This window comes from Empidonax traillii, unplaced genomic scaffold (genome assembly GCF_003031625.1).
Source record: "Empidonax traillii isolate 1590-97213 ecotype Southwest subspecies unplaced genomic scaffold, ASM303162v1 scaffold1568:size97190, whole genome shotgun sequence".
Classification (NCBI taxonomy): domain Eukaryota; kingdom Metazoa; phylum Chordata; class Aves; order Passeriformes; family Tyrannidae; genus Empidonax; species Empidonax traillii.
In genome coordinates this window covers 52,911-66,284 of record NW_020956761.1, presented here as the reverse complement: position 1 = coordinate 66,284, position 13,374 = coordinate 52,911, and the positions used below count along the sequence as shown (strand labels likewise).

The window sequence follows — 13,374 nt, the reverse complement described above, 5'->3', positions numbered from 1 at the left end:
GGCAAGTTTGGACTTGCTTTTGCAGAAAAAAATAGCATCACTGAATGCACAGACTTGACTGGCAGTGCTGAGTCCCAGCTCTCAGCCTTTGACATGACAGCAAATTCTTTAACACTACTGATACTGTGAAGTGACAAGTTGCTGACTGATTAATGCCCTAGTTCCCTCTCCAGTTGCACCACAGAGGTAATATTTTCTGAAGAGGTGCAACAGCATTGGCCATCAGTACTCAAGATGTGGTTTTATAACATTGTTATAAAGGTGATCTAGCCCAAGCCCCTGCGGTATCCTCTAATAGATCAGGTTGCTCAGAGCCCCATCCAATCTGACTTTGAATGTGTTTGCAGTAGTGCACTCAGCTGTTTTGGTGTGCATTAGTCTTTTAAGTGTCAAAACCAATACAAGACTATTTTTGCATATAGAGCCTTTAAAAAGTTAAAATACATGTTAAAAAGTATTCCATTTTATACATAGGCACACTGTAGGACTGAGCTTTGCAACAGATTGCAGGAGATGTACAACAGAGACTGACCTCAAGTTGCCTACCATAACCTGTTCTCCAGCCACTCTGCCATGAAAACTTTATTTCTGATTCCCGAAGCTGAAACTGCATTTCGTGGCCATATTTCAATTGTATAAATAAATTAGGAGCCAGAATTATTTTTTTTTCCTTTTCATCTTTCTAAAATTTAATTGCTAGCAAGTCGTGACTTCAATCACTATTTTTACAGCACTATCACTTTGGTATGCTGCTTGGTTATACTAAAGCTTAGTCTTCAGTACACATTTCTCTTCCTCATTGTCAGTGTCACTTGAGCTATAATCATCCTAAAGTTTCCTAACAAAAGTATTTATGTGTCTACTTTTAATCATTAGAAGCAATTTTAGAGGTTGTCTGCTTTTTCTTTTTGTTCCTATCTCCACACAAATCTAGTTTAGCTTCTAAATCTTTGAGGACTCCATGGTTATTTTAACTTTATTTATATTAAATAATAAGAATGGACTGATACCAGAAATAGCAGATCTAGACACAGTGGCGGTATAAGAATCCTTCCTTTCATTTTTGTTTACACTATGTTTTAGTCTGTCAAAAAAGTAGATTTCTATTTTTGTGATTGCAGTATATAACCTTCTCAGAGCTTTTAAAATCTTTTTTCAAACATAAAAGAATGGTAAATTTTTCAGCTACAGGGCAGGTAGTGTGATATGTTGTTCTACGTTCTGAATATTCTCAAAAATATCAAGCAGTATCTGGGTACATTTCAAGGGATGCTACCAAAACTAAAGTCAAAGAAACTTCCCTGTCTGACCATCCAGGAGCCACTCTGGTAGCGACTCTCTCACCACCTGAGCTGGGACTGAGACCCCTTCTCGGCTGCACTCCCAACTCACACAGGTTTCCTTACAGGTTTGACCCCAGGTTTACCAACCCAGAATCTCAGACATCTTGATCCTTAAAATAATTTCTTGAGCTGGTGCGTCCGAGCAGGGACACCGAACAAAGGAAACCCTGGGCTTCTATACCCTCACAGTCTGGGTGAGTCACAGTCTGGAGTTCTGGACTCCTGCCATGCCTCCCAGTGTCCTGGGTCACAGGTCCCCAGGCCCTTTGTTATGCAAAGGGTGGCAGTTCATGGCCCCTTGGCCGGGGCTCCCACCCTCCAGAGCTCAACCTGCAGCTCACACTACAGCTGCACACCAAGCTACCTGCACTGAGTGTCTTCCTCAACATTAAGTAAAAATTCCTTGTTGAAGCCACGATCAACTTCGTTCCTTCATTTAAAAATCTGATTTTAATGCTGATGAGTGGTAAGATCACCCTATGTCACTATGGCACAGGATCCATCCGTTAGAAGTTAATATCCTACCATTCTTGTTTTTCTGCTTTGGAAGTCCTGACAGACCTCTTAACACTTCCATCTAAAACTCTTAGATCAAATGTGTAAAAACTGCCTCCACAAAGGAAAGAAGTTCCCTAGCATTATAACTGAAACATAACTCTGAGAGAGATAAAGGTAAATTTGTCACTTAATAGCTGAAAAAAGTAGAATATACCTATTTTGTTAAAATATTCCATATGTCATGTGAACATCCCCTGTGGATAATGGTAACAAAAAGACTTACTGTACAAAAAAGTGAAGAGAAAAGAGTTACATAACCATAAAATAGGCAAATCATTGTTATACCCTATTCCTTTTTTTTTCTTTTTTAGTAATTCTAAAAGTTTGAGATCAAACACTCTTCTCAGGTTTGTAAATGGAATAACTATGCAATTAACAGGAAGAACATTTTGACTGGATACCCAACCTTAGTCAGGTCCGCCAGAATGATCTTTGTAGTCTAGTCCTATTGCATTGTATAAATAGAAGTGAGAATTGAGTGAAACTAACAGTAGACTGAAGTCTAAATCAAAATCTAGTCTAAGTCTAAATTGGTTTGAGCTTTTAGTCAGGCTGATGATAATTAATAGGAATGCAAAGGTAGGACAGATATTGGAAATGAGGATATGGATTACCATACTTAAATGGCAGCAGAATGTGATGTCTGCTGAAGGCAAGAGAACTGGTTTCCCTGTGAACATGCAGAAAAAAATCAGTCTTCCACAAATCCCAGCCATGAGAGCAAGGTTATAATTTGTCTCTCCAAGTAGAATTTTCACTCACTCTTTGCACAACTGTGGAAAGAAGAATGTCAATCTTATTTACACAAACTAGGATAAATATTTATAAAAGATTTTGACCCTCAAACTTTGTGATATAAAGCATGCAAAATTAATCCCGTGTTCAGAAAAGTTGACACTTTCCTCTGGAACATCTAGCACGGATTTCTGTTGTTGCACAAGAGTGAATAACAACGACCATTGATCTGATTCATAACAAACATTTCTGTGGCTTCAGTGAAACATGTGAATGCAAAGTGAGGGTGAGGTTCAGGGACTTAAAATTGCATCATTAGAGCAGAAGAAGAGGTAAAGTGTCTATCTCGAATACAGGATATCAAGTCTGTTCAATGATCCGATTTTTCGCTTTGTTTTTAAAACAAAGTTTTAAATTCAAGTACACATTACCATGTCTGCTGTTGCCAACATAGCTGATGAGGAAATGTTGTGTGATTTCTGTCAACATCTGAATAGAGTACCAGTCATTTCAGATCTGGACTTGAAGCTTCCTTTTGAAATAAAGTGCAGCAGAGAGCATCCTGTGAGACTTCTGCCCCTCCTCTCCTTGCATGAAAGTATTCCTAAAACTTGGATATTCACAAGGAATGACTACCATCAGCCACATGGGGCTCCAGCCAGAGGTCTTTTACTAACAAAATTATGCTGAAGATTTCTTCCTGCTGTGCTAGAAAAGGTGTTGCCAGTACTGGATCTGGCCTTCAGAAAAAAACAGTTCTGATCTTGCATCTGCTACTTGTTGAGTGGTTGTATGGCTCTTCTTTATGTGTCTTTTTGAATGCGTATTTCAGGCTCTTCTGAATAGGAATTTTCTTAGTACTTTAGTACAGTATGATTCTTGTCTAAGATGATGCACTGCTAAAAATAATAAAAGGAGACAATTCTGCCTTATTGGACAAGGCTAGATGTTTATTTTTTTGTTTCTGTGCAATGTTTTTCCTTTGTTCTTTGCTCTGGGTTCTTATACTGTATCCTGAACTCATTGCAGTACAAAACTAACATGATATTTGCAGTGATCCAAGATAAATATTCATTGTTTCAATTACTTTGGTGCAGAAATAGTAAATAGAATAGTGAATAGGAACATCTGGAGCAGTTTTTGGACCAAATTTCCAGATTACTGCAGAAATTTGACCTGTATATTCTAAACTTGCCTGTGTCCTTTGTATTTTAAACAGGACTTAGTCAGGTCTCTGTGAAGGTGAGACAATCCATCTCAACAAGACTGACCCACTGGGAAATAGAAGATTACTTTAATCACTTTAAGTTATCAGAAGACATTATAATAAAAGATGTACTTTCCTGATTATACATCCTTGTCAGAAATACCAGGAGAGTGACTGAGTTTTGTGTGGCTTGCATATCTGCTTTAAGGCTGCTGTGACAGCAAAACTTGGCAGAATTAAATATGAATCTTTGCATGTGGTTTCTATAAATCCGACATTTTCCACTTTACAATCCAGAAAAGATGATTGAGCAGATGGTAATTCAAGCCACTGGATTTATGCAATTTTTTTCTAAAACTGGGAGTTTTCACTCTCAAGAGCAGCTTATATATGAGGGACTGAAAAGGCTGAATACTAATTTTTTTTGGCAGAGCACCATGCTCACATAACCTAGGTACACAAATACTAGTTATAAATAAGCTGACTGTAGGAGGTACAGAAAACAAATTCTTTCTGTGTCAATGAATTATCTCTCAGTCAACTTCAGCTATATATATATATCTATTTATGTACAATATTTTAATCCATTTATAAAACAAAGAACTAATGCCTGTCTGCATTTAAGTAATCTAAATAAAATATGTTAAAACCAAAAAATCTAAGAAGCAGGATGCATGAAGCATGAGCAAGGACATAGTAACAAATGCGTTTTTATTTTAAGAATTCTTCTCAGGAGCTGCTGTAATCAGTGACTCAACACATAACTTATTAATAATGCTTCAGAAGACACTCTTTCAGCAGGTTTTGAACTTTCCTACTGGGGGCCCATGTGAACTATTGCTCTGTTATTCTTCCAAGATTTCCCTGAAGGTTGAAGTCTCTCTGCTCTGCCTGGGAATTGTGCACAGACCAAGGATGTCCCACAGTGTTTTCAGTGACTGTGCCTTCACTGTCACTGGATTATCCTTTTTGTCATAGGATTTTCCTAGGGTATCTGTCATGCCTATCCAAGATTTCCAGTCAAAAATAGTGTATTAACCTCACCATAAGGCCATGGAAGGAAAACCCGTCTCTTTTACTGTCAGGCACAGCAGCATTGATGTTGAGTGTGTGTTTGTGCTTAGGAACTTCTGTAGCCAGCAGGAAGCAAGGGGGTCTTCCAGGAAGCAGTTTGATCAATTTAAGGCTAGAGTGACCTTCCAGCAGTGCCTTTCACTCGTGCTTTAACACAGAGAATCTTGGGCCATGGGGTGACCCATCAGAACCTATGTTTTAATGTGTCTGTCACATATCCTGTGTAGACAGTCTTGCTGCAGATGGACTTCTGTGTCCTATGAGAGTTAACTAGCCTTTGCATAGACACAGTGAGTTGTGAGGAACAGTACTTAGGACCGGAATCCTAGACAGAAAAATTCTCCGGCAGGGATTGTCTTTATTTGCAGCTCATACAGAGCTGAGCACATTTTTTGGCTCCTTGCATGAGCAATAATTCTTAATAACAGCACTGTCTGCAGGCCAGAAATGCTCTGATTCATCTCAGCTTGTAATTCTGGAGTCTGTATTAATGTTTCTTCATCTGCTTTTTTTCTGAATGGATCCTGCATACTTTCATACCAATCAGGGCATGATTTTATTCTTTTTTTAATTGTGGCTTCCAGCCTCTCCTACCCTTTATAAATGCTTTTTAAATTTTTCTGCTTGATGCTGCAAAACTCCAATAAACTAAAATACCCACTAGCCTTGGAATGTATCCTGGTAGTACTTCTCAGCATAAATCCTTGAAGAGCAGTCCTGAAGACTGTTGACAATTGCAAGAGCTTCATGATTCACTTTTACCATTCTCATGAACTTCCCCATAGAATCATTAAGAATCTTGTCTGGGTAGAATATTATTATACCTTTGTAATCACAGACAGGTAATTTAAATGAAGGGTACAGTTCTTTCCTTTGCATCAAAAACATGTCTATTGCCTATTACCTCTGAAAGAAGTTTCCCCTCCCCTTCAGCCTTTGCTCAGAGTCCACATTTCTGATCTGTAGCAGATGGAATGATTAAACTTACACACAAGGACCAGATCCTGCAGTCCTAGTTCCTTTCTTATTCTGGTAAATTTCCCACTGATTTCAGTGCCAGAGCAATAAACGTAGAAGGACAGCTGGATCTGTAGCAAAGATATTATTGTCAGCTTCCTCTATATTTCTCAGAATATTTTTCACAAACTGATTACTGAGATGTAGGGAAGTATATTTTCCCTATCCAATGTCTTGTTTGCATTCACTATGTCTAATGAGATTCCACTGTGCCAAAGTAGTGCATTTTAAATTTAACATTCAAATTGTAATTCATAATTGCTACATTGCAAAGGGGGCAACAGCATCTAAAAGACTTGACACTGATCTGGTACAGATGAATCCTCTTTCCTGGGGACTATATGTGGGAAATCCTTAAACTATTTTGTCCTTCCATTTCAAGGTATTTTTTGAATATCTGAGTAAAAAGAACTTTGCAGGTAATAGGCAGCATTGTGAATAACATAAAGAATATATAGATCACATTTGGCACCCTTTGGAACGTAGTTTACATCAAAGAATAATCATAGTGAATCATGCCACATGAACTTGCCTGCTTTGTTTCCAGGATCTACTAAACAATTTAAGTGAGTCATTATTTTAACATTGTATACCTTTCCTGTTTATAAGCAGTAGAGAGAACAATGTGGAAATTATTTCAAAAGGCATTTTCATTTTTGCAAATCATACTCCCAGACTTTGTCTTCTGCAACATACACTTTTCTTACACTGCAGATAGTTTGGGGAATTGAGTTTACTTTTACATTTCATTCTGAACTCTTGGGGACAAAACTCTTGTTAAATTTCAGCATTTAAATAAGGAATGACAGCATATCCATAAACAAATATGCATTTGCTGTGTATAAATCACAACAATTCCAGTAAACTCAGTAAAAGGGTGATCCCATGGTTAGTTATTGGGCAGAGTTACCTTCTCTGTCCATGTGTTTCCTGCATGACTTTGGAAATCTAAGCTTCATCCTACTTCCCTTTTGCTTACTTAATTGAAGTATCTAATTTTTTAGGTTCTCTTTGTGATCAGTGGAGAAAAATAGGCAACTCCAATGTGCCTGCCCATTATCTGTATTCACCTTTGAGATGGGATGGGACTGAGCAGGACTCAGCTTTTCAGTTGAAATAGGTGGATAACAACTTTTGAAAACCTGGCCCTTATTTTCTCTGTGTCTCTTCTTCATTTTTAAATCAGATATAATTTTAAAACTCTCTCAAGATATCCCAAGAAATCATTAACAGTGTATCAGTGAACTGAAATCAATGAAGTGTGGGAAGATCAGTTAACAGTTTCTTTACACAGTCTTAAGACCAGTAAATAAACAGAGGATTTTAACACAGAATTTAGCACCCACACTTTAAGAGCATGAAAAGATCTAGCAAAATAAAACCTACTGTGACTGGTCTGGGCATAACTGTTGTAGATTGGATGTAAATCAAATAGTTTAAGTAAGTTTGACTGAGGTCCAAGCACTTCTCCAAGAGGCAAAGTAAAAGGATTAGGTCACTATGACAGTCTCCCTGCTTTTGCCTGTATGACCCAGGACCTATTCACAAGCACATAATTTTATTCTGCTCTAAAGCCAAAGTTTCCATCATCCTTTTTTTTGTAAAATCATTGAACTGATTTTGCAATCAGAAGAACATAGAGTTTTTCTACTCGCTCATGGTATTATTTGATGTTATGATTCACCATTTTTATATAGTGTCATGTGCACTTATGGTTTCCACCATAGTGTGTGCAGATGCACTCACTGGTCTGCAGTTTCCCAGATTACAGCCCCCTGAAACCCAGAGGAGTTTCATTCCCTATAGGGTGGAAATGCTTGTGAGAGACAGAAATAAGAGGAAATAAAAAGAAAGTTGGATTAATATGAGCCTATCTAGGAACAATCAGCAGGTAAATAATGAGGAGGTACAGGCAATTTAGCGTGGGTAAATAGGTTGTAATAAAAGAGTGAGATGAAACCAAGTAAAAAATAATCTTAGCTGAAAACCTTGGAACTCTTCCTAATAGTAAACTTTCTTACTCTAGCAAAAGTCTTCTGAAGGGGTCAGTGGAAACATTACCAACTGAATCAATTTAGAAAAGAATAGAAAAGGTGTGAGTACAGGAGAAATCTCCCACTAGAAAGTAATAAATGTGTTTACCGTCTGTTTCTTTTCCTCACTATGCAGCTGAGGGATGTCTGAGAAGTTGGAAAAAATATTAACTGGGAGAGAGAGATACAGGTTTGATTCCCAGGCTTGCTACAGATTTTCTGTGAGAACTTGACTAAATCACTAAAGTTCTCATTTAGAGCTGACTGGGAAATGAATTTCACTACTATGTAGAATGTCAAGGTTCAGGGAGGAAAAAAAAAAAAAAAGTTATCCTTAACCAGGATGAACTTTGGCATAATGCACTGCAATGAAATTCTGTGGGAATAAGGAAGGCAGTGACCTCCCATTCCCTTGCTACTGCTCAGCTCCCTGGCTGTTCACTTGGCAACCAGCTGGAGTCTGGAGCACTGAGGCATCCTTCCAACAGGTGCAGTTTGTGCTCACAATGTTTCCTCTATTGCAATCCAGTTAAAGCACAAATAAAAACATGTACCCACAGGGTTATCTGCTCAGCCTGGTCGCTGCTTGCTCTGCAACAGCTCCTCTGACTTTCTTATGTATTTGGCAGAACAAGCTTTCTTACGTATTATGTGCAGAACAAGCTCTTCCCTATTACTGACTCTGGGAGGGCCACTTCACTGAAGACTGATTGGGGCTTTGTTGGCTGCTCAGAGAGGGGAGTGATCAGCAGCGTTTACATTTGCTCCCTTCTGACTTTGTGCCACTGGGAACTCTGTATCCACAGCAGCTGCCAGGTGTTGTAACTCTCACTGAGCTCCTTTGTGAAACAATGCAGAGTTGTCATACGATGACCCACACCATGATCTGTTTCTTTGGTAATGAAGATCCAACACATTTCCCCATTACTTGCACTGTTGCAGTTGCTGGGTTTTCTCTGCCTTATAGGCAATCTGTGAAATGAATGGTTCTCCCAAGCCTGCAGTCACTTGCTCAACAAACAGCCACTAAACATTTTGCTGCCTCAGGCAACCAGCGTTTGACTGATACGTGGGAACTGGCTCTGGCTTCTTGTGCCTCTGTTTGCTGTTCCAAGCTCTTCAGGTTCCTTGTTCACTGCTGTTTGCTGTCTGAGATGTCTCAGTAATGAGTCCAGATAAAGCAGGTGTGAGAAAGAGGAACAAAGAAATGGATAGTACTTAGAATTAGGTTAACCCTCCAACCTCCTGCAACACAATGGCATTTTTTAAACATACCATTTGCTTTAACTGGCCTGTACTCAATTGGAGGCAACCCACAATGAAAACATCGCTATTGGTGACTGTGCCTCTGTAACAGGGCACAGGTATTTTTTACCCAGGGTATTTTATACCCTGGAAATGGCACAGATCTGTTCATTTGCCAGTCCTATGACTTATTTGGCTTAATGTAGATATATTACTAGACTGCAAAATTTCTCTGAGAAGATCACCTACAACTGGAAACTAATAACATGTGAAGAATTAACTACATAATGTAATCCCCTACTTATTATCTGTAAGATTTTAACAATTGTTATGCCCAGAATTCTCATGTGCAAAGAGGTGATATCACGTTATTGGATATGTTCCCATGACATGACACAGTCTTGGTCTCTGTATAAGTAGGCAGGACAAAGAATGAAAGAAGTGTTTGCTGGTGCAAAGATGAGTGACAACACAGTAAGTGACAGCATATTTGACATGGGAAACAGATAAATCTTATCTCAGTGCTTTTAAACCAAGTACTACTTCTGTTCCAGTCTCATTTTAGTATTTTCATTCAGCTGTGTTCAAGCAGGTTTTACACATGTATATAGCTGCCAGGAACGAAGGTGACCTGCGAAAAGAATTCTTAATATCTTACTGTAGTGAGTTATATGTGTAAATTAACCCTGAAATTAAATCTGTAAATGACTACCTAAAGTTCTCACCCTCCAGTTTGTTTGACACCTGGCAAAGAACCTTCATGTCTACTAATTTTTGGACTGCAGATAATGCTCATAAAATAAACAAATATTAGGATATGACTGAACACGTATGTTAAAAATTTTCATCTGCTGCCCTGACACCTTGTGTATGGGTCTGTTTTTTTATAGAGGAATCACAGCACCACTAGTCAGTTGTGACAAGGGGCTCCAAGCCAGCCTTCTTTCAGCAGTGGCAGAAGATGATTGATTCCCTGTGTATAAAATGTGTCTTCAACCACTGCTACAGTCAAGATTTCAGTATACCAAAGCACTCCTGTCTTCAACATCTGCAGAAACAGACTGCAGCAGCAAACATCAAGGAACAGCAGTATGCCTTGAATGTGTCCCCTGCAACTCCAGGGCTATTACTGTGATTAACTAAAGCAGAACTTGGTGCATTGCCATAACGTAATAGAGGTCATTTCCATGTAATAAGAAGGATTGTTTTTGCTCTGAGTCTGTATATCTCACCAGGATACAGGGTAAATGGGGTGTGCAGTGTCAAACAGAATCCTCTTTTCAGACCACTGAATAGCAGCAGTGTCAACGCACTATGCCAAACATACCACCTCCAGGATTTCTGTAGGGAAAGTACTATCCAATGAAATTTTCTTGGCAAAGCCATATATTTTGAGTCTAATAACCCATCTCCCTGTTCAACAACTCCTAGTGTGCTGGGTGTTTCAATTAACTTTTACTGCAAGCAAACTGAAGCAAAATATAACCTAAATTCTCAATTTTCTTCTTAACTGCAAGCACAGATAATTTGTAATTCACTGTTAAACACACATGTAAGCCTCTGCAGAATGGAAACCAAAGTAAAGACTTCACTCTAGATACTGCATTCAAAACTCCTTAAGCATGAAGTAAAACATTCAAGCTTATGTTCTCTTTTCTTTGGATATATGCAAATTAGCTTGAATAATTTCCAAATCTCAGTTCTCACCAATAGGTGGCACCAATATTTTCTACTTTCTTCATGACACATTTCCAGTAGCTAGATTTAAAGTCTACCCCAGTGCTAAATTATCTACTAAATCATAACGAGTTCTGTTCTGTTCTTTTTCCTGCAGATTGTGGCTGATCACTATGCAGTGGTACATATCTTGTTCTCCAAGCATTTTCATAAACTCTTAGTGGGTTGTTTTGCTAGATACATTCCTGATAATTCAGGCAACTGTTTTCTTTCATGTTGTGGAAGTCATTTTAACAATGTTTTATTGGAGTCTGGGTTCATGGCCTTTTTTTTTTTTCCTACTTTTTGGTGTGGGTTTTTTTTGTTTGTTCGTTTGGTTTTTGTTCATTTGTTTTTTATGTTTGATGGCTTTTTTCAGCCTTTCACACAAAAATGTTACTGTATATCTCAACTTTTTCAAAAACTGATCTTGTCTTCCCCCCTTTGCAGGTAATAAAAAATTGAAAAGTAGACTTGTAAAAAAACCCAAGCAGTATTTTTTTTTTGGTTTTATGATTGTGTGATTTCAACCTTTACTGTCAAGATTCTACTGAAAGTAATTTAATAGCTATTCCCTGAAAAGTTTCAATTGTGAATTTTAGAGTTATTTTGGAGAATATGGTACTAAAACTCTGTTGTAGGAGGATTCATTGGAATCAAAAGCAAAGACAACTCTAGCAAATACAATTACTTGACTGAGAGAGTATTCAAGGCCTCATTTAAGAGGGAAGATCCTTACTCCTAATATGTAGATCCACTAGAAGTAACCAGTAACTCTGCATGAGAGTCCAGTGGTTTTCTTTGCAAGTCATAATTTCCCTATTCCAGATTAATCATCAACAGACAAAAGACTTTAGCTTTCCAATTGAGATTCACAGACAAGACTGTTTGCTTATTCTTTCTTTTTGTAGTCATCATTACAAGAATGTGTTTTCAGGATTGTAATAGTCATTCTGTGAATCATAATCCCAAACTTTATAACTGTTTTATTTTTAAGGATGTGAGGTTTGATTCACAATCTGTTTCTTATTCACCTGAATTCATGGCACTTCTGGTCAGGAAAAAAGAGCGCTGTTTCACCTAAATTTACAGTCTAAAGCCTGCCTACCTACCAACCTATAATGCATAATTAATTTTAAACTGTTTATTAAGTTAACTGTTCTGGGGAACATTGTGAAAACAGAACCTATCCTATGGATGACTGCCAAGATTAATGAAAGTTCAGGCACTCAATCCAATTACATAGAAGTTAGTTTCCTTCTAACATAATTTATACTACTGACTTGTCATCTTTATGTCTTGCTTATTCATGAATCAAACCAAACCTCTTAATTGATTCCGTATTACCTTGTTGCAATCTGAATGCTCATATCCCCAAGCCTCATATTCTCAGACTTGTCAGGTGCTTAATTTCTCCAATTGAATGCCATATCTGCATATATAATATGAGCACATGAGCTGAAGAAACACCAAAGACACAAAAAATGTTAAACAGTAGTATTCTTCACATCTCTAATAACCTTGTGGTCAAGTTCTGTTCATGCCATATTAGTCAACAGGTGTGTCAAAAATCCATTGGCAATATCTGAAAATGCCCTTTGACTTGAATTTAAGTTCTGGAGTTACTCCAAAGACTTCAGTGGTGTGAATATGCCTTAAAATGGGAGACTTTATCTCATTCAAAATTTTCAGAAAAGTTGATGCATTTAAAATAGTCATTGTCCTACTCGTTAAATGATTTAATATTTTTCTGGCCTTTATACAGCCTTAATAAACATCTCTATTTTTCATTCTGAACATTCAGGAGTTTTCTATTTCTCTACAACGAGATGATTCCAAAACACACACCTATAGCTGCCACTTGTTTAATTTGGGATTTTAGGTATCCACCCTGTATTGCAAAAGTAGATTGTGTGACACAATACTGTTTTCAGCAGCAGACTTTGTAAAACAAGTATTGAGTAATCAGAATGTATCTTTATCCTTGTGTGTGCTCAGCAACCCTACAGGTCTGTATGACAAAAAGAATTTGCCTTTGGACAGCAATTTAACAAGACGCCAAACAGGAGGTAAAATAAAAACTTTACTTGCATTTCACAATGAACAGAGAATGAATATAGAACCTCACAGTCATATTGTTTTATATTAGGGCAGTATTTGAAATCTTTCACTTTTTAACCTGGGCAGATGCTCTTGGGAGGTCTGGAAGCAGGAATAAAAACTTTCTCTTTTTACATCCTATGGAGCAGCTGTCAGAAGAACAGCTGTTCAGAAACAGATATTTCTGACCTTACCATTAGCACTGAACAGATATTCAATAATGATTGGAAAAAATGGACAAGAAAGAGGAGAAAGAAGACAAGGAGAAGACGGGAAGGGAAGGGAAGGGAAGGGAAGGGAAGGGAAGGGAAGGGAAGGGAAGGGAAGGGAAGGGAAGGGAAGGGAA

At 37.9% G+C, this 13,374-nt stretch overlaps 1 long non-coding RNA gene across 1 annotated transcript; it reads right to left on the bottom strand.

The window, feature by feature from the left end:
• Positions 1–4,678: 4,678 nt before the first annotated feature.
• Positions 4,679–8,221, bottom strand: LOC114070464. Its single transcript, XR_003573926.1, has 2 exons — positions 8,077–8,221; positions 4,679–5,877 (listed from the first exon to the last, which is right to left on the bottom strand). It is a non-coding gene; the product is annotated as an uncharacterized LOC114070464 (long non-coding RNA).
• Between the last annotated feature and the right edge of the window lie 5,153 nt (positions 8,222–13,374).